Raw genomic sequence first — 23,357 nt, 5'->3', positions numbered from 1 at the left:
TTCACCAATGGTTGCCACTCATTAAAAGGGAGGTCTGGAGTTTCTACCAACTTCTTACATCAGTCAATTCATCAAAGCAGCTCAACGAATATTAAACACAGAATACATATGTCATCTGCGATCCCCTGCAATATTTTTTTAAAAATGTACATTATCTCAAAAACTCATCATTGACTCAGGTTAAGCAAATCTCTATGGTAAATTGCTGTTGATTATATCTGTTGCCAAACCATGAACAAACTTTTAAAATTATGTTGGACTTCTTCCCTAGCATCAGAGCACAAACAGGCACATTTAAACTTTTTTATCATTATGTAATACTTAAGTCACTATGGAACCAATAAACAGTCCTGCGTCTTTTTTAAAAAGTAGTTATTAGATGCTAAAAATTGAGTTACTTACAGTTGATGAATTAGAATAATAAAAAGTGAATCTTTAGAATGCTTAAGGCTTGCAATGAATTTCCACTGTAATAATAAAACTGCACCAAGTTACCAATTTTAAATGCATCCAGGAGATTTTTTGAATACAGGAAGGAAAATAATAATTGTTTCAAAATGCTGCCACATAGTTTTGATTCATGGATGACCTTACATTTGAGATGTTGAAAATCTGTTTGTGAAAAAGCCTGAAAGCCACAATAATTTTGAGAGACGACAGAAAATGTAGGTGTAGAAGATCTGGCTCATCCATTCACTTCAGATTCTTTCATAAGATCATAAGACACAGCAGCATGAAAGTTCACACTTTTTCCTCTCATCCTATTCTGCTGCTTACCCTCCATAAACTTTGATGCCCTGACTAATCAAAAACCTCTTAAACTCCACTTTAAATATACCCAATAACTTTGCCTCCACAGTCATCTGTGGCAATGAATTCCACAGACTCAACAGTGTCTGGGTAAAGAAATTCCTTCTCATCTCTCTTCTAAAGGGATGTCCTTGTATTCTGAGGCTGTGCCCTCTGGTCCTAGGCTCCCCCACTATAGGAAACATCCTCTCCACGTCCACTCTATCTGGAGCTTTCAAAATTCAATAGGTTTCAATGAGATTCCCCCACATTTTTCTAAACTCCAGCAAGTACAGTCCTAGAGCCATCAAATAATCCTCATACATTAACTCTTTTATTCCCAGGATAATGCACATGAACTTCCTCTGGACCCTTTTGAAGAATTAGTTCCTGATTCTGACTCTTGGTACCTCTGTAATTTTCTTCTTCAAGTATCCAATCTTTTTTATGCTATGCTAAATACGAATAAGGACAATGTATTTCAAATCCTAACATCTCATTACGTAAAGAAGATTACTTTCACATGGCTTTTGGTTTCATTTATGAAGAACCTTAAATCTATGCTCCTGGTTATTGAATCTGTAATCATGGAAAAAATTGTCTCCTTATTTACTCTCACTAAATCCTTTGCGATTTTAAACATTTACATCAAATCTCTCCTTAGCCTTCTTTGATCTAAGAGCAACCCCAAATACTCAAGTCAGTCCCCATAACTGCAAACTCATACCCATGGAATTACACTAATAAATCCCTTATCTATCCTCTCCACAGCCACTGCATCTTCTTTTAAAATGTGACACTCAGAATTAGGCAAAATCCTTCTGCTCAGCCCAAACTGCTCCTGCTATTGTCAAATAGGCTCAAAGTAGGAACTCTGCCCCATTGCATCACATACTTCACTATGAGCAGTGAATTGGGCTATCCTGTAAGTGTTCATTGAAAAATCTTGTGAAAGCTTGGTTCCTGCTCAGTGACCCTACTTTCTTTTTTATATTTCTGTTAGTCTCTTTATGGCTTTGATGTGATGGCTTTTATACTTAGATTGTATTATTTTTAATACCCATTTGAGGCCCCAAGACTAACTTACAACTGAACCAGCTGATTCACCAACACTAGGTAATTCTAAGACAAAGCCTATCAGACATTTTGATTCTGAATGTTCCTTCCAGCACCTTGAATTCTCCTGAGCTCAGATCACATTATTAAAGAAACCACCAACTAATGAGTGACCACCAAAATATATAAAAAAAAATATTCAAGAGTTGATCCAATGGAGTAGGAAGCATCCGGATGTGTCTAGGGCTCTGTGAAAGTTGGGGGCATGAGTATCTCAAATTCAAATAGATCAATGAGGGAAGAATGATGAGGAGGCTTTAAACTCACAAACTGTGGTGAACTACATATACCTGTCTGGAAACGCCCCCCCACCCCCCCACTGCTGACTGCTCCTGTGGCTCCTCCCACGGACCCCGGTATAAAGGCAATTGGAGGCACAGACCCTTCCTCAGTCTCCAGGATGTTGTGTGATGGTCACTTGCTGCTTGTGCTTTCTTCCAGCCAATAAAAGCCTACCTTAACCCATGTCTCAGAGTTATTGATGGTGCATCAATTTTATTGGCTGGAAGTTTTAAAACATGGAAAGCATTTTACGTCCAGAAAAATTGGACATTGATCCTCAAGACTCAGAAGCAGCTCTTGCCTTTGAACTCTGGCTTGCATGCTTCCAATCATATTTGGAACAGATTCCCGTGACTGAGCCCGCTATTATGCACAGAATCCTCCTTTTGAGGGTCAGCCCAAAAGTTTACTCCCTTATCAGGGACCTGCCGACCTACCAAAGGGCACTGGATGCCCTCAAAAGACAGTACCTGCAGCCGGTGAACACCGTCTACGCAAGACATCGCTTAGCGAAGTGGCGGCAGTGAACCGGCGAGTCGAGCGGGGAGTTTCTCCGAGCCCTACAGACACTGGTGCGGGCCTGCGACTGCAAGGGACTGACGGCGGAACAGCATGCGGAGCTCCTAGTACGAGACGCCTTCGTTACGGGGATCAGGTCAGTGTACGTGCGCCAGCGGCTGCTGGAAAATGCCGATCTTACCTTATGCTCGGCGATCGAGACGGCCAACATGCTGGAGGCTGCCCTGAACAACGCTGATGCTGTCCAGCCGCACGATCCCCCGCCGGTTCTGTGGACACCACAGACCCCGCCACCCGCAAGCGAATCGACATCGGCTGCTGCCAGTCGCGAGTCCACGAGCTCCCCGAAACCGACCACAGCTGCTGCCAGTCGCGAGTCCACGAACTCCCCAAAACCGACCACAGCTGCTGCCAGTGGCAAGTCCGTGCAGTGTTACTTCTGCGGACTCGAAAAGCACCCCCGAGAACGCTGCCTGGCCCGAGAAGCTACCTGCTCCAGCTGCGGAAAGAAGGGCCATTTCGCCAAGGTCTGTAAGTCTAAACCACGAGCGGGGTCAAGCAGCGCCGCGTGTGAGGCATGGGGGCGGCCATCTTGGTCGCCGCCATCTTGCCTGCCCGCCTCGTGCGAGACATGGGGGCGGCCATCTTTGTCGGCGTCACCTCGCCCCGCCTCCGACCCACGGGTGTTTACCGGGCACCAAGATGGCGGTTCAACTCTGGCCTCCGTAACCCTCGACCAAAGCGTCCCACACCAGCCTGCAAGGTCAATGATGGACATCCTGGTGGAGGGGCACAGGACTAGCTGCCTGTTTGACATGGGCAGCACTGAGAGTTTTATTCACACGGACATGGTGCAACGCTGCGGACTCGTGACACGGCCGGTAAGCCAGAGGGTCACCATGGCTTCTGGGTCGCATTCCACAGACATCCGGGGGGGTTGTGTGGCGACATTGGTGGTGCAGGGCACAGAATATTGGGACTTTGCGCTACTGGTCATGCCTCAACTGTGCGCGCCTGTGCTATTGGGGCTGGACTTCCAGTGCCACCTAAAAAGTGTGACTATGGCATATGACAGGCCCCTCCCACCACTCACTGTCAGGAACCCTCAGCTTTGTGAGACTTCATCATATACCCCGCTACTGACCACACACACACACACCGACCCGCACATCCCACCCAGCACCATGCCGACAGCTGCGCTACTGACACCACTTGCAGCCTCTCCACCCTCAAGATTCCTCCCCCACCGCTGTTCGCCAACCTGACCCCCGACTGTAAACCTGTGGCAACTAAAAGCAGGAGGTACAGCGCGGGGGACAGGGCCTTCATTCAGTCGGAGGTGCAGCGGCTGCTCAGGGAGGGGATCATTGAGCCCAAGCACAAGTCCTTGGAGGGTCCAGGTGGTTGTTGTTCGGACAGGGCAGAAAAATAGGATGGTCGTGGACTATAGCCAGACCATCAATAGGTTCACGCAGCTTGACGCATACCCTCTACCCCGCATCGCGGATATGGTCAACCAGATAGCTCAGTACAAGGTGTACTCGACCATAGACCTGAAATCCGCTTACCATCAGCTCCCCATCCGCCCGGAGGACCGCCCCTACACCGCCTTCGAGGTGGGCGGCAGGCTCTATCACTTCCTGCGCATCCCCTTCGGTGTCACAAATGGTGTCTCTGTCTTCCAGAGGGAAATGGACCGGATGGTGGACCAGTGCCAACTGAAGGCCACATTTCCCTTCCTGGATAACATCACCATCTGTGGTTATGACTGGCCGGATCACAACACCAACCTCCAATGATTTTTCCAAGTGGCCAAAGCCCTGAACCTTACCTATAACAGGGACAAGTGTGTGTTCGGAACCACCCGACTCGCTATCCTTGGTATGTCATGGAGAACGGGGTCATTGGCCCTGATCCCAACCGTATGCGCCCCCTGTTAGAACTCCCTCTTCCCACCACCCTCAGAGCCCTCAGATGGTGTCTGGGCTTCTTTTCCTATTACGCCCAATGATTCCCTCATTACGCAGACAAGGCCCGCCCCCTGGTCAAGTCTACCACATTTCCCCTCTCTGCTGAGGCTCGCGCGGCCTTCAGCCGCATTAAAGGGGACATTGCCAAAGCAACGATGCATGCAGTGGACGAGACCATTCCCTTCCAAGTAGAGAGCGATGCCTCTGATTTTGTGCTGGCTGCTACCCTCAATCAGGCAGGCAGGCCAGTAGCATTCTTTTCTCGTACCCTTCAAGGCCCTGAAATTCGGCACTCCGCGGTGGAGAAAGAAGCCCAGGCCATAGTGGAAGCTATTAGGCACTGGAGGCACTATCTCGCCGGCAAAAGACTCACCTTGCTGACCGACCAGCGCTCAGTTGCGTTCATGTTCAGCAACCAACAGCGGGGCAAAATCAAAAATGATAAAATTTTGCGGTGGAGAATAGAACTCTCCACCTACAACTATGATATCCTGGCCTGGAAGGCTCAATGAGCCCCCTGATGCCCTATCCCGGGGAGCATGTGCCAGCGCGCAGCTCGACCAGCTATACGCCCTCCATGCAGATCTTTGCCACCCGGGGATCACCCGATTTTACCATTTCGTGAAAGCCCGGAACATGCCGTACTCCCTTGAGGACATCAGGATGATGACCAGGGACTGCCAAGTCTGCGCTGAGTGCAAACCGCACTTCTACCGTCCTGAAAAGGCACAACTTGTCATGGCCACCCGCCACTTTGAGCGACTGAGTGTTGACTTTAAGGGCCCTCTTCCCTCCACTGACCGCAATGTCTACTTTCTCAACATTATCGAGGAGTACTCGCGGTTCTCTTTTGCCATCCCCTGCCCCGACACCACTGCCACGTCCGTCATAAAAGCCCTGCGCCAGCTCTTCACTCTGTTCAGATACCCCTGCTATATCCACAGTGATAGAGGGTCCTCCTTTATGAGTGACGAGCTGCGCCAGTACCTGCTGGCTAGGGGCATTGCTACTAGTCGGACCACGAGTTATAATCCCCGGGGAAATGGACAGGTGGAGAGGGAGAATGCCACATTGTGGAAGGCCACATTTTTAGCCCTTATGTCAAAGGGGTTGCTGGTCTCTCGATGGCAGGAGGTCCTCCCTGAGGCACTCCACTCTATCCGCTCCCTGTTATGTACGTCCACCAATGCCACCCCTCATGAGCGCCTCTTTATTTTTCCCAGGAAGTCTGCCACTGGGACCACCCTACCGGCTTGGCTGACATCCCCAGGGCCAGTGCTGCTCCGGAAACATGCGAGGAGCAATAAATACTCCCCGCTGGTCGAGAGGGTTCACCTACTACATGTGAACCCCCAGTATGCCTACGTGGTCTTACCTGATGGGTGGGAGGACACAGTCTCCGTCCGCGACCTGGCACCCGCAGGAGTAGCGGACCACTACCCCAAACACCCCACGGGAACTATGAACCCTGTACCCGTGCACACCAAGCCCTACACAGACTCCTCACTACACTCCCATACCGGGTGCCTCGCACACGCATATACCAGGTGCCTCGCGCACGCATGAGGGATCACTGACGTCTAGTGGGCTGACACCTCCAGTCAGGCCAGAACCAGCACAACCACCGTCTCCGGTGCAATCACCAACGGCACCTGTGCAATCACAGCTGGTGCTACGTAGATCGCAGCGACAGATTCAAACACCTGATAGACTTAACCTGTAAACATACTTGTAAGAAACTTTGCCCCATGGGGACTCTCTTTTAAACAAAGGGGTGGTGAATGTGGTGAACTACATATACCTGTCTGCCCCCCCCCCCCCCCCCCCCGCTGACTGCTCCTGTGGCTTCTCCCACAGACCCCGGTATAAAGGCGATTGGAGCCACAGACCCTTCCTCAGTCTCCAGGATGTTGTGTGATGGTCAATTGCTGCTTGTGCTTTCTTCCAGCCAATAAAAGCCGACTTTAACCCACGTCTCAGAGTTATTGATGGTGCATCACAAACCATTGTAAAAAATGTGGACTTCCCCAAGGCAACAATAAAGAACCATCAGAGATAACATTCACACAACAGGATTCAACCATAGATCTATAGCATTCAAATCTAAACTGATCACTAACATCCCTCCGATGCTCTTAGATAATCATTACCCATAACCAATAAATTGGTAGAAAACATTCTCATCAAGAAATCAATAAGGAACTACCAACCCAATAACTAGAAATTGATATAAAACAGGCAAGTAAAATGTGAAATTAATCTCATTAGAAATATAAGAAAAATACAGTCGGCCCTCCTTATCTGCAAGGGATTGGTTCCGGGACCCCTCGCGGATACCAAAAAATGAGGATGCTCAAGTCCCTTATATAAAATGGCATAGTATTTGCATATATCCTACACACATCCTCCCATGTACTTTAAATCATCTCTAGATTACTTACAATACCTAAGACAATGTAAATGCTATGTAAACAGTTGTTACGCTGTCTTGTTTAGGGAACATTGACAAGAAAAAAAACTGTACATGTTCCTCTCACTCACAACACAAGCAGCGAACAAACGAGACGCGAGGCGAACAATGATCAAACAATGAGTAAAACTTGTAATACCTGTACAGTAGTTGTTACACTGTTTTGTTTAGGGAATAAGGACGATTTGGAGAAGGCTCAATAATACTAAAGTCAGGAACGATCGAGACCCGAGGCGAATAACGCTCAAACAACAAATGCTGGAAGAGCACTTCCGGGTTTTCTCGATTCGCGGTTGGTTGAATTCGCGCATGCGGAACTCACGGATAGGGAGGGCCGACTGTATAAGATGACGCCAGAGGTTTTTGTAGACCCAGGCTACTTCTTCCAGTATGTCTGCAAAACAGCTTATTCTTGTTTTCTCATGCCTTTCTTTTCTTTCCAAGTGGCTGGAGTACTGTCCGAGTCCGTGATCTACAGCCACAACTCAAATTACATTTCTCTGTGAGCAGTGGGTTCTCAAACTGGCTATGCAGCCTGACCTTTTGATATCTCAGGAGCAGCCTGAGAGTTGTGCATCTTTGGGGTGTGTCACTATAGACGACCCTGTTCCTTGCTGATGTCACCGACTGAAGTGTCATGGGAGACTAAAACATCAGGACAGTAGGTGGTGATGCTGCTTCAGAAGAAGGCCCCTATACCCAAGCAAGCCTCCCTCTCTTTTGATGATGACTGAAAACCTGTCCGTCCTCAAGCTGGGGAGCTCAGAGAAGCAACACGGAAGATTGAAATGTCGGATCAGTGAGTTGCTGGTCTGCTGCTGTCACTGTTGTAGGAACGATCTCTCTCTCCCTCAACGGTGAGAGAAAGCCTGTCTGTGATACCCAACTGCTAAGTTTTGGACTGTAGTTATTGATGGATTCTAGATGAAGGTCTCTTTGGGGACTTTTGCTATCATTGGCATGGTGGGGAGAGAGACTGTCAGTGCTTTTGCTGATCATGGAGCCACAGAAAAGTACAGCACCAAAGCAGGACCTTCGGCCATCTACTCCATGCCGAAAACCACCTAAACTGCTTTTCCCCATCGACCTGCACCGTATCATGGCTCTCCATATGCTTACTACCCATGTACTTACCTGAAGTTCTCTTAAATAATGAAACTGAGCTCGCATGCACCACCTGTGTTGGCAGCTCATTCAACAGTCTCAAGACCCTCTGAGTGATGAAGTTTCCCCTCAGGTTCCCCTTAAACATCATTGTTCACCCTTAAGCCATGACCACTGGTTGTAGTCCCACCCAACTTCAGTGGATAAAGCCTGCTTGCATTTACTCTATCTAAACCCCCCTCATAATTTTGTATACCTCTATCAAATCTCTCAATCTTCTATGTTCTAAAGAATATAGTCCTAATCTATTCAACCTTTCCTTATAACTCAAGTCCTTCAGACCCAGCAACGTCCTTGTAAATTTCCTCTGCATTCCTTCAACCTTGTTTACATCTCTCATGTAGGTAGGAGGGGTGCAAGTTGGTGGAAGGGAAGGACGAGGGTTAATGCTTCTGCTGCTGCTGCTTCTCTCTGGGAGTGGGGGGGGGGGGGGCTCTGATGTTCTGATGTCTCTGTCATTCATTCTTTTGGGTCTTTTGTTTTGTGGATGTCTGCGAGGAGAACAAATTTCAGGTTGTATACTGTATACATTCTCTGATATTAAACTGAACCACTAAACAACTGAAGAACTGTAAAAGCTTCATTGGATATGTAAAGCAAAAAACCCCCCATCATATTAAGTAAATAACCAACACAGGAGAAATGGTAGTGAGGGAGAGAAAGAAAGTAAACAATTATTTTTCTGGTAGCTCAACCCAGGGGCAACCAGGAGAACATCACTCTTCACACAGTGCTTCTTTTATAACCATATAACCATATAACAATCACAGCACGGAAACAGGCCATTCCGGCCCTCCTAGTCCGTGCCGAACTCTTAATCTCACCTAGTCCCACCTACCCGCACTCAGCCCATAACCCTCCACTCCTTTCCTATCCATATACCTATCCAATTTTACCTTAAATGACACAACTGAACTGGCCTCTACTACTTCTACAGGAAGCTCATTCCACACAGCCATCACTCTCTGAGTAAAGAAATACCCCCTCGTGTTTCCCTTAAACTTTTGCCCCCTAACTCTCAAATCATGTCCTCTCGTTTGAATCTCCCCTACTCTCAATGGAAACAGCCTATTCACGTCAACTCTATCTATCCCTCTCAACATTTTAAATACCTCGATCAAATCCCCCCTCAACCTTCTACGCTCCAATGAATAGAGACCTAACTTGTTCAACCTTTCTCTGTAACTTAAGTGCTGAAACCCAGGTAACATCCTAGTAAATCGTCTCTGCACTCTCTCTAATTTATTGATATCTTTCCTATAATTCGGTGACCAGAACTGTACACAATATTCCAAATTTGGCCTTACCAATGCCTTGTACAATTTTAACATTACATCCCAACTTCTGTACTCAATGCTCTGATTTATAAAGGCCAGCGTTCCAAAAGCCTTCTTCACCACCCTATCTACATGAGACTCCACCTTCAGGGAACTATGCACTGTTATTCCTAGATCTCTCTGTTCCACTGCATTCCTCAATGCCCTACCATTTACCCTGTATGTTCTATTTGGATTATTCCTGCCAAAATGTAGAACCTCACACTTCTCAGCATTAAACTCCATCTGCCAACGTTCAGCCCATTCTTCTAACCGGCATAAATCTCCCTGCAAGCTTTGAAAACCCACCTCATTATCCACAACACCTCCTACCTTAGTATCATCAGCATACTTACTAATCCAATTTACCACCCCATCATCCAGATCATTTATGTATATTACAAACAACATTGGGCCCAAAACAGATCCCTGAGGCACCCCGCTAGTCACCGGCCTCCATCCCGATAAACAATTATCCACCACTACTCTCTGGCATCTCCCATCTAGCCACTGTTGAATCCATTTTATTACTCCAGCATTAATACCTAACGACTGAACCTTCTTAACTAACCTTCCATGTGGAACTTTGCCAAAGGCCTTGCTGAAGTCCATATAGACTACATCCACTGCCTTACCCTCGTCAACATTCCTCGTAACTACTTCAAAAAATTCAATAAGGTTTGTCAAACATGACCTTCCACGCACAAATCCATGCTGGCTACTCCTAATCAGATCCTGTCTATCCAGATAATTATAAATACTATCTCTAAGAATACTTTCCATTAATTTACCCACCACTGATGTCAAACTGACAGGTCTATAATTGCCAGGCTTACTTCTAGAACCCTTTTTAAACAATGGAACCACATGAGCAATACGCCAATCCTCCGGCACAATCCCCGTTTCTAATGACATCTGAAAGATCTCCGTCAGAGCTCCTGCTATCTCTACACAAACTTCCCTCAAGGTCCTGGGGAATATCCGGTCAGGACCCGGAGATTTATCCACTTTTAAATTTCTTAAAAGCGCCAGTACTTCCACCTCTTTAATTGTCATAGGTTCCATAACTTCCTTACTTGTTTCCCACACCTTACACCATTCAATATCCTTCTCCTTAGTGAATACCGAAGAGAAGAAATCGTTCAAAATCTCTCCCATCTCCCTCGGCTCCACACATAGCTGACCACCCTGATTCTCTAAGGGTTGCAGCAGGAACTTTGTACAGTGGCTCACGTGGTTGGGCACTACCAGCAAAACAGCTTTCTTTCAACCAGTTTTCCAAGCTAAGTAGATATCTGCATCTTTGAGCATTCAATCCCTCCTTCTCTCCTCCACCAAATACACCTTGATCCAAAACCCTTTAACCTAAGAGCCAGGGGATTTCTCCTGTCCCCTGATGTGCTGTCTGTTCCAATTCTGCCTGAATCCAATCTCCTACAGAGATATGAGCTGGAGTTCTTACCCATAAGCCCTTAGCTGGCTGCTGCTAGTATCCTTCTCCCAGTCCCACCCTCACTCCACCCAATCACACAAACATATATACTGACGAGCAGCAAATGTGTTTCCAAGAGCACTGGTACCACCAATGGGAAAAGAGATAGCTATTCTGTTGGCAAGGGGCTACATTTGAATGTGGTTGAAACTAGTGTCATTATCACTCAAGTAACAAAATGTTAGATAACACATACAAAATTCTGGAGGAACTCTGCAGGTCAGGCAGCATCTATGGAAAGGAATAAGCAGCTGATATTTCGGGCCGAGACCATTCGTCAGTATTGGAAAAGAAGGAGGAAGAAGCCAGAATAAGAACGCGTTGAAAGAGAAAGGAATACGTCAGAAGGTGATAGCTGAAACTAAGTGGATGGGGGAGGGGGGGTTGAGAAACTGGGAGGTGATAGGTGGAAAAGGTTAAGAGCTGAAGAAGAATGAGTCTGATAGGAGAGGACAGTGGACCATGGAAGAAAGGGAAGGGGAGGGGCAAAAGGGGGGAGGTGATAAGCAGGGTGAGGAGAATAGGTAAGAGGAAAGCCAGATTGGGGAATGTAAAAAGAGGGAAGGGGAGGGGGGAAAATTAGAGAGAGTTAGAAAAATCGATGTTCCTGTCATCAGGTTGGAGGGTACCCAGATGAAATATGAGGTGTTGCTCCATCAACCTGAGAGTGGCCTCAGCATGGTATTAGAGGCAGCCACAAAATGACACGTTAGAAGTGAAGTGGAGATTGAAATTAAAGTGGCTGGCCACCATGAAATCTTGCTTGTTGCATATGGAGCAAAGATGCTCAACAAAGCGGTCCCTGAATCTACGTCGGGTCACACCAATGTAAAGTAGGCCCCATTAGGAGCACTGGACATAGAGGATTTTCAGGTCAATTGTTGCCTCACTTGGAAGGACTGGGGCCATGAAGTTAGGTGAGGAAGGCGGCGAATGGACAGGTGTAGTACTTCTGCTTACAGGAATAAGTGCCTGGAGGGAGACTAATGGGGAGGGATGAATGGATAAGAGAATCACAGAGAGAGGGATCCCTGTGGAAAGTGGATAGTGGGGTGGGGTAAAGTAAAGATCTGCTAGGTGGTAGGAACCCATTGAAGATAGCAGAAGTTTTGGGGAATGATATGATGGGTGTGGAGGCTCATAAGGTGGTAAGTTAGGACAAGAGGAACTGTATCCACATAAAGGTGGCAGAAGACTGGGTGAGGGTGGATGTCTGGGAAATGGATAAGATGCAGAAAGGCAACATCAATGGTGAAGGAAGCGTAACAACGTGTGTCTTATGTTTAACATATTGTCGATAAAGCTTCAAACAAAATGATCTGGATAAAGGTTCTGGTGTGGAAAAATTTAAAGTGCTAAATAAAAAAGAATTAGGCAATAATCAAAGATGATGAATCTACTTTATTCGCCATATATATTTACATGTATTTGGAATATATTGTGGCGCATGGTTAGGGCATGACATGCAATAAAAAAATTCAACAATTATAGAGAATAAAGAACAATATAAAAATATTTAGAGTAGGAATATGGAATACAATATACTCAAATACATAAATAACACAATGTACTTGCAGTGTAAACAGCATTATGAAAAGTGATTTAAAGTGTTTACAATGCAGTGCAGCGATGGGGGTAATCGATAGAGAGGGTGGGGTGCTAACTAGAATGGTTGATCAGATTAACTGCCAGGAGGAAGAAACAAAATATTTTGCAAAGTATCAAAATGGATCATGATAAACAGAGGCTACAAAAAAAGGATCTCGTGCTTCCCTGGCATCAATGTTGAATAAACTTTTTTCAGGCTTCTAGCTGGTACAGGTATTGATTTTAACTGACATTTCAGTAACAAGCTCTACCATTACATCAGGGATGATGTCTGGGCATGTCTAGTCCAGTGGTATTTATACGCCTGTTGCTCATCCTTCCTGATTGCTTAGTCTTCATCCGTTCAGGTTTCTGCTATCTCACCTTGTTTATAATCAAATTCCGGTACTTACTTAGAGCAAGACCATCTTTGTTAAAATTCTTTTCCTCTAGTTTTATTTCAATGGCTTCCTTCCTCGGGTGGTCTCAAAAGCCATTGGCTTGGCACAGTAATTTTGTGCCGATGAAGTTAATCCTATGGCCATTGCGAATGCAATGTTCTGCTACCACCAATTTCTCCAGGTAACCCAAACGGATACACCTCCTGTCCTCCTTGATGGAGGTTTCCACTGCGTGCCCATCTAGCCGATATATGTTGCTCTGCATTCAGAGGGAATCCTGTAAATGCAGCTGTCCTGATTCCCAAGTCATCTTTGACCAACATAAGTTGTGATTTGAGATTCCATATGGGTTTGTGGGTGGTATAAAGCTGGTATTTATTCAGGATTCTGGTGATCCTTTGAGAAACTGTGGAAATATAGGATTTGACGGGCGGATTTGATCAACTTTGATGGCACAAAACTACTGTGCCACGCCAATGGCTTTTGTGACTGCCTGGTGAAGGAAGCCATCGAAATAAAATTAGAGGAAAAGAATTTTAACAAACACAAAGATCTTGCTCTAAGTAAGAACAGGAATTCAATTGTAAACAAGTTGGGACAGTGGAAACCTGATTGGATGAGATCTAACCAATCGGGGGGCCAGATGATGGGGCTATAAATACCACTGGACTAAATATGCCCAGGGATCATCCCGGATGAAGATGGCAGAGTTTGCCATCGAAACATCAGTTAAAATCGACACCTGTACCTGGCTGGAAGCCAAAGAAGAGTTTATTCATAACCAGAGGTTGTTCCAAAGAAGCATAGTGTAATATACAAAAAAAATCCTTGAAATTGGAAACAGCACAGAAAAAATAGTAAGAGGATAAAATTTTACTTTTTTAAAATTTGACTGCTCACAGAATTTGAACCAACCCCTGTAAATGAACTAAACTCAAATAAACAAGTAAAATCTTATAGTTGTTGCAAACCAAGATTGAGGAAAAAATGTTCAATGACATTGAACACATAGAAGAGACAGACAAAATAGAAATGGAAGAGGGGTCACAATGGGAATAAAGAATGGAATAAAGATAAAAGAAGCAATGAATCTTAGGCTAGAATATCAAGAAACAGAGTCAGTTTGGGTGGAAATGAAAAGCAGGCAGTGACAGAAACATTGGTGGAAGTTCACAAATGGCACTCAAACTGTAGTGATATTCAAGGATATAGTGTAAATCAAGAGATTAGAGACTTATAAACAACAGTAACACATTAATCCTGAAGACTTTGACCTTCATGTAGACTAGACAAGTAAAATTAGCAGCATATGTGTGGAGGATAAATTCACATTAGAAGGTAGCTTATAGATCAGGAAGCTGAGGAGCTAGTGAGGGAACAGACCATTTAAGATTTAGTATTATTCAATGGGAAAGGGTTAAGAGGCCTTTAGGAAAAGGTCATCATGAGAATGTAATGCTTTGATTTACACCATACCTTATAATTTGTAATATCATATTTTGTATTATTTATACAACTTTATATTGTAAGTTGTAGAGTATCATGTAAATCGAGGCCCTGCAGACTCATGCAAGTGTTTCAATTCAATCAAAAATGAGAAATTTAAATTGAAACAAAACAAGTTACAATGGTTTGAATTAGCTCTGGGAGACTGGGAAATAACATTTGATAGTGAACAAGCAATGGCTAAGATGTAAGTAATTAATACATAATTTGTGAATGATCGATCCATTAAGTCACAGAAACCCAGCAGGAAGAGTGGTTCAGCAATGACTAACATGAGGTTAAATAAATCACTGGAAAATGAAACTTAGGCTTGTATATGGTGACATATATGCACTTTGATAAAAAATTTACTTCGAACTTTACACGTCATATCCTGAGATTAAAGAAAAATGTTTATCACATTGGGATGGCCTGGTAGCATTGTGGTTAACATAACACTTTACAGTAGAGGTGACCCAGATTCAATTCCCACCGCTGCCTATAAGGAGTTTGTACGTCCTCCCCATTACCACATGGGTTCCCTCCCAGTGCTCCAGTTTCTTCCTACACTCCAAAGACATACAGCTGATAGATTAATTGATCATTGTAAATGGTCCTATGATTAGGCTAGATTTAAATCGGGGATTGATGGGCGGTGCAGCTCAGAGGGCCAGAAGGGCCTATTCCATGCTGTACCTCAGTAAATAAATAAACATTCAGATTTCATCAAATAAGAACCAAAAAAACTGATAAACAACAGGTAAGTAAATACAAATTAATCTCATGAGAAATATAAAAGCAACTATGAAAGCTTATAAAAGATATGTAAAGAGAAGAAGAGATAGTAATTTTAAGTTAATAAAATGCATTATAGATCAAAGCAGGAAAACTGGTAGCAACATTATACTGTCTTACATAAACATGTAACTCGCACTTTACATCTACCTGTCAAACTTCAGGCCATGCCACTCGGGGACTTATGGTAATATTATTTTGTGATTGTTTGTGACTATATGTAGTGGGTTTTGCACTTTGGCGCCAGAGGAACAAGGTTTTGTTTTGCTGTATACATATGTATGGTTGAATAACAATACACTTGAACTTGAACTGGACTTTATTTTGAATTCTTTTTTGGTAGAAAACTGTCAAAATTATTACCAACATGCCAGGAGATCATTTTGCAGATACAAACTGCTTTAACACAAAATTAAATCGTTTGGTCGATTGCCTTAGCACAAATTCTATTATTAATACTAATTTTCTTTTATTTCAGTTGATAACAAGAAATCAAAGGGAATATTGCAAAAAAAAAAAGATCAAGAGACATTTGTATATATATAAAATTGTGAATTCCAGATAATGTTTTAAACATGTTAAACGTCAACCAAATCAAAGAATTCATGGGGCATTGGACTGGCAAAATTAATCGGAGGCAAAAATACTTTAAACTCACTAGACTCACAAAACCAAATGATTTCACTCCAGGAAAGATTGAGATGGAATACAACACAGATGTTTCTCACAGGTCAGTTCACATATAAAAATATGGTACGCTGTTGCACTCAGCTCTGGAATAATAATAATTTAGAGGACTAATAACGAGTGACACTGTATTCAACTGTATTGACATATCTAATGTTCCACAGATATTTATAATGGCTTAAATTTAAAAATGCTTACACATTCTTGGTATATTACAAAAAGCTAAACAGTCAGATCCATAAAATAAGACTGTAAGCACTAGGAGCAGAAATAGGACTTTTGGCCTATGAAACAAGCGCCATCATTCATCAAAATCATGGCTGATCTACCTCAAAGTTTTTTTCCTGCATCACCCCTATATCTGTTGATTCCCTTAAAATATATACTTATGGTTCCAGCTAAGCAATAATACTGTTTTCAAAATGCTTAATGGCCTCCTGTCTCCCCTCTTTTCAAATTCTGCCCTCTTATGAATTCTCAGTTTTAATCAATACAATGCTTGAATGCAGTGAAATTCTCTTCTTTAACATCTTTGTCAACTTCCAGTTTTTTTCTTTTAAGATAGTTGTTAAGATTTACCCGTCACAAGCTTTCAGTAAGATGCCATCTTGTCATTTTCCATGGCTCAGAATCAATTTTCACTTTCAACATAAATTATATATACTTCATCTCCTGTGGTTAAGCATATATTATACTTTATTGTACAAAGATTACATCTGAATTTTCTATAAAGTATATTTTGATGCTATGCATATTGACTTCATTCAAAACACTAGTATAAACCCTGAGCCTTAATCAAAATTATGATTGAAAAAGGAGCAGTAATGACCAGTGATAAATTAAGCACAAAAGCTTGTCAGCATCATGGAGCTCAAAAAAGTTGATACTCATACAATGTGTAAATTATTAACACCAAACTGACTTAATAAAGCAAATTCATTATAATGACATACTGAAGGGAACAGTGAATTAGTTCCAGAATCACGGAGTATGCTGCCTCCATTCTTTACAAGCTATACGGCCTCCTTAGCTAGGAAGAATGTGCATAGTCATTACATGCCAGGAATACTCCTCCTACCCATGGCAACAGTAAGGACATTCACAACTCGCCCTTCAGAGGCTTTACAAGCTTTGTGTCTTCAGGTAAGAAGGATGTCTATTTGAAGCCATCTCTGCAATATTGGGTTGCCTGGAACAAACATGGCACCGTCACCCTAACAGTCAATCTTCAGTCCAGAGTCAATGAGATTAGTATCTATTCGTAGCAGTCCTGAGGAAAAGTCTTGGCTAGAAATGTTGACCGTTTACTTTTCTCCACAGATGCTGCCCGACCTTCTGAGTTCCTCCAGCATTTTGAGTGTGTTGATTAGAATCTATAATATGCTAAATTTAAATATAGAAGCAGGAGGATTCTCTAAAGGTTAAACTACAATCACTGCTGGTCACCATCATCGCGTTTTCATCTTTACTCCCAATTGTCTCTGCCAAAACCCAGTCTCTGGTAATCTTGTCCAGACAAGTGATGAATTGCAGACGGCTTTAAGCATATCTTTTTAATGGATTAGAACATGGAAGAGTGGAGCAGAGGAACAGACCCTTTGCCCTATGATGTTATGCCGAACTAATTAAGCTAATGATGCCTAATTACACTAATCTCTTTTGCCTGTACATGGTTTATATCTTTCCATTCTCTGCATATTCATGTGCCTCTCTAAGAGCCTCCTAAACACCTCTGTTATATCTACCTCCACCACCATCCCTGGCAGCAAAATCCAGGCATCTACCACTTTCCATATGATTAAATAAAAACATGACCTGCACATCTCCTTTGAGAAGATTATGTTCTCCTCTGCAAAGCAAAGTGAAATGGTTGCCCTTCTATGTTTCTAAAACTTGAATAGGAAGAGGAACCTTCAGGAGTTGACAATTTTCCAGAAGAAGATCATCATGTCTCAGCCAAATGTATATTAATGGACTGTCATCCAGTTGCAGCAGTATCACTACCCTTTGGCTGTTATGTGTAAGGGTGACACCAAGTTTAAATATAACTTCAGTTCCTTTGAAAGATAATGAAAGATTCCTGCTACACAGTGTGGAAAGGAAGGAGGAAATTATCTGATATCAGTTTTCACAAAGGTTTTTGCTTGCAGACAGCCTTGCCCCAAGGCCAAAACTGCAGCAAGACCAACACAATAAATAACATAAGCAAAAGAGATTCTGTAGATGCTGGGAGTCAAGAGTAAAACGCTAGAGGAACTCAGCAGATCGGGTCCTGATGCAGGGTTTCTGCCCAAAACATCAATTGTTTATTCTTCACCATAGATGCTGCCTGACCTGCTGAGTTCCTCCTCCATTTAATGTATGTGACAGTCAATGACATTCCTCCTAGGATGCACTTTGGAATTGCTATAGAAAGTGTTGCAGTACCTTTATCTCCAAGATACTGCAAAATAGTCAGCATTTCAAACAACCACTCTTCTTTCTTAAATAAAAGAAAGGTTTACTGTGGTAAGCCAGCATTTTCCTTACATTCCAACAGGTTTCAAACTAAACAATGTTGCAACAACATAGTACAGTATAATTCTACCAAATCATGTCACAAATGCTACTCTTATGATATCCCTCATTTAAGTTTGAAAAAACAGAAATAGGAAAATAAAATCAAAGATCCAAAATAACTGTCCAGTCTCTATCATTATTTTCGAACAAAGTCTTGCAGATACAGAGGGGTGATAGACTGTTAAGACCATAAGACTACAAGATATAGGAGCAGAAGTAGTCCATTTGGCCCATCGAATCTCCTCCGCCATGGAAACATGGGCTGATCCAATTCTTCCAGTCATCCCCACTCACCTGCCTTCTCCCCATACCGTTTGAGAACCAATCTCTCTCCGCCTTAAATGCGCCCAATGACTTGGCCTCCACAGCCGCTCGCGGCAACAAATTTCACAGATTTACCACCCTCTGACTAAAGTAGTTTCTCCTCATCTCTGTTCTAAATGGACGTCCTTCAATCCTGAAGTCATGCCCTCTTGTCCTAGACTTCACTACCATGGGAAATAACTTTGCCATATCTAATCTGTTCAGGCCTTTTAACATTTGGAATGTTTCTATGATATCCCCCCTCATTCTCCTGAACTCCAGGGAATACAGCCCAAGAGCTGCCAGACGTTTCTCATGCGGTAACACTTTCATTCCTGGAATCATTCTCATGAATCTTCTCTGAACCTCTCCAATGTCAGTATATCCTTTCTAAAATAAGAAGCCCAAAACTGCACACAAGACACTAACTGTGGTTTCACTAGTGCCTTATAGAGCCTCAACATCACATCCCTGCTCTTATATTCTATACCTCTAGAAATGCATTTGCCGCCTTCACCACTGACTCAACCTGGAAGTTAAACTTTAGGGTATCCTGCACATGGACTCCCAAGTGCCTTTGCATTTTGAATTCTCTCCCCATCTATATAATAGTCTTCCTGTTTACTTCCAAAGTGCATGATCATACACTTTTCAATAATGTATTTCATTTGCCACTTCTTTGCCCATTCCCCTAAACTATCTGAGTCTCTCTGCAGGTTCTCTGTTTCCTCAACACTACCTGCTTCTCCATCTATCCTTGTATCATCGGCAAATTTAGTCACAAATCCATTAATCCCATGGTCCAAATCATTGACATACATTGTAAAAAGCAGCAGTCCCAACATCGACTCCTGTGGAACTCCACTGGTAACCAGTAGCCAGCCAGAATAGGATCCCTTTATTCCCACTCTTGGTTTTCTGCCGAACAGCCAATGCCCCACCCATGCTAGTAGCTCCCCTGTAATTCCATGGGATCTTATCTTGCTAAGCAGCCTCATGTGTGGCACCTTGTCAAAGGCCTTCTGAAAATCCAAGTACAGCACATCTACTGCATCTCCTTTGTCTATCCTGCTTGTAATTTCCTCAAAAAAATTGCAGTAGCTTAGTCCGGCAGGATTTTCCTTTCAGGAAACCATGCTGGTTTTGGCCTATACTGTCACGTGCCTCCAGGTATTCCATAATCTCATCCTTAACAATCGACTCTAACAACTTCCCAACCAATGATGTCAGGCTAACAGGTCTATAGTTTCCTTTTTCCTCCCTCCCTCCCTTCTTAACTGGCGGCGTAACATTTGCAATTTTCTAGTCATCCAGTACAATACCAGAATCTATCGATTCTTGAAATATCACTGTTAATGCCTTCATAATCTCTCCAGCTACTTTCTTCAGAACCCGAGGGTGGATTCCATCAGTTCCAGATTTATCCACCCTCAGACCATTAAGTTTCCTGGGCACCTTCTCAGTTGTAATTTTCACTGCACAGAGCTCATCCTAACATGTTATAGTTCCTGAGCTCTCTCTTCACAGAGCCTGGCACCAGTTACATCGTCTTCAAATAGCATGCTGAATCTACCTTGTCTCTCCCTCCATCCTCCGTCGTCTCCTTTTCATGGACATTCAATGTTTCCTTCATTGTGCACAGTTCACGGAAATTATTTTTGAATCCTCATTCTCTGTTTCTTGTAATCAGAGCATTATTGTTTCGGCCACATGTGGCTGAGCAACATGTTTTGCCTGTACTTTCCCTACTCTGTCTGTATTTTCTGTATTCTGCCTGTTACCTCAAATCTTCTTCTGCTGGCCCATCTGGTTTGCTCATTTGCTCATCGGTATGTATTGTCTGGGGTTAACAATACCTCCTCAACCAGGCTGTATTTCCACAAGTAATCCCATCTCTGATGAGCAAGTCTTCAAAGCTGGAAGACTATAATTATCTGCTAACAACTTCAGGTCGGTTAAAAAAATACGTAAGGATTCTCCGTGCTCCTGAACACTAATAGTTAACCATCAAAACCATTTTCAATGCAATTGTACTAATTTCTCCCTATGCCACCAGCAACAACAAATAACATTTCAACTTCTGTCTGATCAAGTTTATCACTACACCTACAGTAGCTCAAAAGAGAGTCTGAATGTTCCTTTCCACTGTTCATATTCTGAAGATAAGTTACTTATGTGAAGACCCAGCAATTTAGATGGCTTTATTTGTTCAACTGGTACCTCATCTGAACCACATGACTTACTTTCTCTTCCACACAGTTTATTAGCTCAGTGGCTGGTGGTGGTGGGGGGGGAATCATTCCTAACATTCAGTCACTGTGTCTGAAGTTCATTATTCCATAAGCCAGCACTTTTGACAATGCATCTCGCAAAATTCCTATCTGTCTCTGATGGGCAAAACAGTAAGTCCAGAAAACAAAACTAGCTGGTCTCTGATTAGCTAGTTTCAAGTTGGGTGAAGCTAGAACAAGAGGTCATATGTTAAAGGTGAAAGGTGAAATATTTAAGGGGTAACTGAGGAGGAACTTCCTCATTCAAATGGTGGTGAGAGTGTGGATTGAGCATCCAGCAGAAGCGGTGGATGCGGTTTGATTTCAACATTTGAGAGAAATTTGGATAAGTACATGGATGGGAGTGGTATGGAGGGCTATGTACCATGTGTGACTCAATGGGACTAGACAGAGTAACAGTTCAGCACTGACTGGATGAGCCAAAGGGCTTGTTTCTGTGTTGTAGTGCTCTATGGTATTTTATGGAATATCAAGAAAAATAGTGTCAAGAGCATTTTGCAGGTCAGGCAGCAACTATGGAAAAGAGTAAACAGTTGGCATTTCAGGGGAAGACCCTTCATTCTCTTGACACTACTTTTCTTGATATTTCATAAAATACCCTTAGAGTCATAGAGCTCTACAACACAGAAACAAGCCCTTTGCCTCAACCAGTCCCTGCTGAACTGTTATTCTGTCAAGTCACATTGACTCACTCATGGTACATAGTCCTCATGAAGGGTCTCAGCCCATAGCGGCAACTGCTTACTCTTTTCCATAGATGCTCCCTGGCCTAATAATTCCTCCGGCATTTTGTGTATGTTGCTTTGATTTCCAGCATCTGCAGATTTTCTCTTATTTGTCAAGAGAATTTTCTTTTCTGAGACCTTCTTCACAGGATCAGACTGTTTAGCAAGTTTCACACTAAATAATGCAACTCCACCAAGCGTATCTGATTATATTACAGATCTTAATGTGGTTGCAACCAATTTATATGCCACACAAGGGATTGGTGGACCCAAGGTTGTCTGGACAGGAAGTGCCAATTATGTCTTACCCAAATCAGATTTTGGAAGCAGATCACAAATGAATAATTAGATCTTCAGTTCACTTGTTCCTGATTTGATGAGGCCCTTACAATTTTACAAGACTTTACTCAATGTTTGTTCACATGTCTCCAAGGAAGAATGCACCCCATAAGCAACTGTTCACCTCATTTCTATCTGCCACGATTTAACATTGCATGCATTAAGTATTTCTGTCCCTGGCACATAGAACATGGCAATATATCAATATTCAAAGTACTGGGCTATGGCTAGGCTCCTTTTCTGTCACTGATTACTGTAGGTTGCCTTTTTAATTACCCATTCATGGACTTGTATTTTAAAAAGCCATGTTGTTTGATTCCTGCTTAATTGTGCCTGCCTACAATGCATAGCTTCACAGGTACAGCTCTTCTTAGATCTGACCATTGACAAAATCTCAAATGCCTTGCACAAATTCTCCAGTAGAGGTAGAAGAAATGTCAGATGCTGGAACCTAGAGTATTTCATACAGGATTCATGCATGAATGCAGGATATTGAACCAAAGCATTGACAGTTCTGTGCCTCCCACAGAGGCTACCCAACTCACTGAGTTCCTCCAGCAGACGGTTTGTTACTGAAAAATTATCCAACTTAACTCAATGAACTACCTCAACCAGAGTACTCGTTTTTTCTAGTCCCTCATTACTATTTTCTTTTGTTCCTATTCACTTCCATCCTTCACTTTTTTCTTCTTTTTTTCACTCTACAGGAATAGAGAAAGAATGGGATGTCCAATACTGAAAAGGAAACACACAGTAACACACACACAAAATGCTGGGGGAAATCGGCAGTTCCCGTAGCAACTATGGAGAAGTATAAAGATTTTGACATTTCAGGCCTAGATCCTTCATCAGGATTCCGATCATGCCTGATCTGCTGAGTTCCTTTGTGTGTGTGTTACTTTGGATTTGCAGTTTCTGCAGAATTTCTTGTGTTTAAAGAAACACACAACCATTCTTGTCCTCTCAGTGCATCGCACAAGAAGATGGAGGAAAACCAATGTGCAAGTAAGCCAGTGTGCTAGATATTTAAAAGTGCAAATACTTCAATGTGGGCTGACTGCATTCGC

The 23,357-nt window shown here is 43.1% G+C and overlaps 1 protein-coding gene across 2 annotated transcripts in view; it reads right to left on the bottom strand.

Annotated features, from left to right (window-relative positions):
- The window catches only part of pcdh15b (protocadherin-related 15b), a 1,734,278-nt gene that overhangs the window by 479,875 nt on the left and 1,231,046 nt on the right, over window positions 1-23,357 (bottom strand). The window lies entirely within an intron of this gene.

Source organism: Hemitrygon akajei, chromosome 23 (genome assembly GCF_048418815.1).
Source record: "Hemitrygon akajei chromosome 23, sHemAka1.3, whole genome shotgun sequence".
NCBI classification, from domain to species: domain Eukaryota; kingdom Metazoa; phylum Chordata; class Chondrichthyes; order Myliobatiformes; family Dasyatidae; genus Hemitrygon; species Hemitrygon akajei.
Note: the sequence above shows the minus strand (reverse complement) of the source record. Positions and strands in the feature narration are given on the sequence as shown.